We start from the raw sequence: 3,752 nt of genomic DNA, 5'->3' as shown, positions 1-3,752 counted from the left end.
CTTATATGACAACAACAAGTCAATAGAGAACCAAATGAAAAGCACAATCCCATTCACAATAGTCACAAAAAAATGAAATACCTCAAGAAGTCACAGGTCTTTACAATGAAAACTACAAAAAACTGCTCAAAGAAATCACATACAAGAAGTCACATACAAATGGAAAAAATATTCCATGCTCATGGATAGGAAGAATAAACATCGTTAAGATGTCCATCCTACCAAAGGCAATCTACAGATTCAATGCAATATCCATAAAATTACCACCATCATTCTTCTGAGACCTGGAAATGACAGTACAGAAATTCATTTGAAAACATAAACAACCACGAATAGCCAAAACAATCCTTAGCAAAAGAAACAAAGCAGGAGGTATCACACTTCCAAACTTCAAACTTTACCATAAGACTAGAGTAATCAAAACAGCCTGGTATTGATACAAGAACAGGCATATGGACCAATGGAACAGGATAGAGATTCCGGAGCAAAACCTCAATTTCTCAACAAACTCATCTTTGAGAAAGCCTCCAACAACAACCACTGGGGAAAGGAGAACCTACTCAGTATATGTGCTGGAAAAACTGACTGATCACATGCAGAAGATTGAAACAGGACCCCCACCTATCACCATACACATATATTAACTCTAATGGATCAAAGACCTAAATGCAAAACCCCAAACTGAAAGAATCTTAGAAAATGCAAGAGACACCCTTATGGAAATTGGAACTAGCAAGCAATTCTTGATCAAAGACCTAAGTGTCCATACCATAAGAAATAAGATAGACAAATGGGACCTCATCAAACTGATGAGTTTCTGCAAAGCAAAAGAAACCATCAAGAGAGCAGGGAGACAGCCCACAGAATACGAAAAAATATTTGCTACCTGTATATCTGACAGAGGCCTAATTTGTAAGATCTATTAGAAACTCAAATGCGCTGAAAGGAAAAAACAACCATATTAAAAAGTGGGCAAGAGAAATGAATAGACATTTCTCAAAAGAATATATGCAGACAGCCCCCAGACACATGAAAAAGTGCTCAGCCTCACTAATCATCAGAGAAATGCAAATCAAAACCACACTGAGATACCACCTAACCCCAGTAAGAAAGGCCATCAGTAATAAGACAAACAACACATGCTAGTGAGGATGCAGAGAAAATGGAATTCTTCTACACTGCTGGAGGGAATGCAAACTAATGCAACCTCTTTGGAAGATAGTGTGGCGATTTCTGAAAGAACTAGAAATTGACTTTCCATACGACCCAGCAATCATCCTATTGGGAATACACCCAGGGGAATTCAAATCATTTTACAAGAGATACTCACACACACATGATTGTTGCAGCTCTCTTCACAATATTAAAAACATAAAACCAACCATGCTAGCCATTGAAGCTGGACTGAATAAAAAATGTGGTACATATATACAATGGACTATTATGAAGCCATAAAGGCGGACAAACATATGGACTTCGTAGACACTTTGATGGATTTTAGAGTCTGCCATACTCAGTTATCTACCACAGAAACAAAGAACAGCGTACCATGTGTTCTCACTCATAAGTGGACCTTGAACAATGACCATAATATTATAGAAAGGAATTGGCAGTAGTGGGAAACTGCCAGGTGAGGGCGGTGGAATGGCTGTTGAAGAAAACTGCCAGCAGAGAGAGGGCACACCTCATCAACAAGGGAACCTCATAATGAACATTTTTATACCTAACCCTGATTTGTACCGAACATCTTTAAAATTAAAAAAAAAAAAAGATAAAAAGAAAAAGGAAGTAATACTGGAAATATAATCAACTATGCATGGTAAATGTAGCCTAAAAATGAAAAAAAAAAAACCAAGAAAATAGAGAGAAAAGGATATTTTCATTATGTTTGATCTTTATCCACCAAAACCAATCATAATAGTAGGTTAAAATACAGAATTTTAAAAGAATTCACTACGCCAAAGCGATGGATAACCAATTTAATTGTAAAGATTAAAATTAATGTTTAAGTTAACTTAAAATTCAGAGAGAGTATGTTCTTTTCAAAAAATATAAGTGTATAGGAAGGACTGAAATAGAAAATTTTCAATGTGCAAACATAAATATAATTGACACAAGCAGGGATTATTAATTGATGATAACATTTTTAAAGGGATATTGTTGGAGTTAAGGATGTTCATAGTTTCCCACAGTACCACTTTCCAAATTTCTAAATATGTGTACATAAGGTGTCTTTAGAAAGGGAAGATCTTATTGTTCCTTAACCAAGATGCCTCCTTAACAAAGGATCAATTCTGGTATCACAATTATGGTGATTGACACTGTATGTTCTTTGCCTACAGATGGGATGAGGTAAGAAATTCACAGCGTTGACTGTGAGGTGTTCTTGGCAAGACGTTTATGCTGCATTTAGTCATGAGGAAATTATCATACAAGTTTAGAATGTAAACCATTGAGCCGAAGAGCTGATCTATCCTTAATGCATAAATCAGTGTCACCATCATCAATAACAATGACAAAAAAGAGAAAAGACATTTTTGGTTCAAAATAGCAAAAACAATTTTAGTTATACTTCTTTTCTCATTCTGAACCCCAAATATCTCTTCTCATTTTGTTGTTGGTGATGGTGGTGCCGACATTGACTAGTTTGTAGAGAACAGGTCAGCTGTCTCAAATTATCCCAGATTTGATGGTCATCAGAAGCCCCATCTGGCTATTCCATTGATCTTTTGATATTTTCCTATCTGTTTTTGAGAATTTCCAAGGTTTCTGGCACAATAAGATGTTCTACGATCATCTTTTACTATACCTGCCTCAGTCCCAGAATCAGCATCACTCCAGGGAACTCCCTGGTTCCTCATAGTGGGTGATGGCATTTAGAAACTAATATGGGGTGCAAGGTGTGTTCATTTCTGCATGAATAACGTTTGCCTCTAGGGTCTCTGAATTAACAGAGCTAGCAATAAAGTTTTAAAAATTGTGTGTTATATATATATGTAATATGATGGATGACTTGATACTGATCCTCTAATTCCAATTTAATGACAGAGGTTATTTGTTGCTCTCATTTCCTATTTGTAGCTCCCATCTCCTGACAACGAGGACTTCAGTTTTCTACAACATCAATATATTTCAAAATACTTACACATTTTCAGAATATTATCATATTTAAAAATAGTTTTAGGATTTCTACATGAATACTACTATGTACAATAAGTCTATTTAGTAACATTTGAGGTTCTCTTTATCATTATGGTATTTCCCACTGAGGGGATACAGTTAGAGGACTGAGTTTAAAATGGGTTTGGATTAATTTTTGGGTGATTATCTATTTACTATATAGATTTATTTTTTATGTTAGTATTCAACTTTAGGCTTTTTCTCCCCCATTTTTGTCTAACTAACTTACACATTAAAAATTAAACATTAACGCAGTTTGAAACTCAAAATATATAAAAAGATACTCAGAAGTCCCATCTATTTCTCTGCCCCTTCTTCCCATTCACACCATCCCCTGAAAGTATCCAGTTTCATTCCTGGGTTATCCTTCTTATGTGTCTTTTTGCAAAAATGAGCAAATGAATCATTTGTGAATATATGATGCATATGTGTATGCTCTTAATCTCATTTTCCTCATATAAAATATACTACATTTGATGCATTATTTTGTGGCTAGCTTGTTTTACTTGATGTATCCTTAAAATCACTCCATACAGGTTCATATAACTGTAGGTAATACCATTGTGTGCCTG

This window comes from Carlito syrichta, unplaced genomic scaffold (assembly GCF_000164805.1).
Source record: "Carlito syrichta isolate Samal-C Ts95f unplaced genomic scaffold, Tarsius_syrichta-2.0.1 Scaffold1562, whole genome shotgun sequence".
Lineage (NCBI taxonomy): Eukaryota > Metazoa > Chordata > Mammalia > Primates > Tarsiidae > Carlito > Carlito syrichta.
This window is presented reverse-complemented; position numbering follows the sequence as displayed.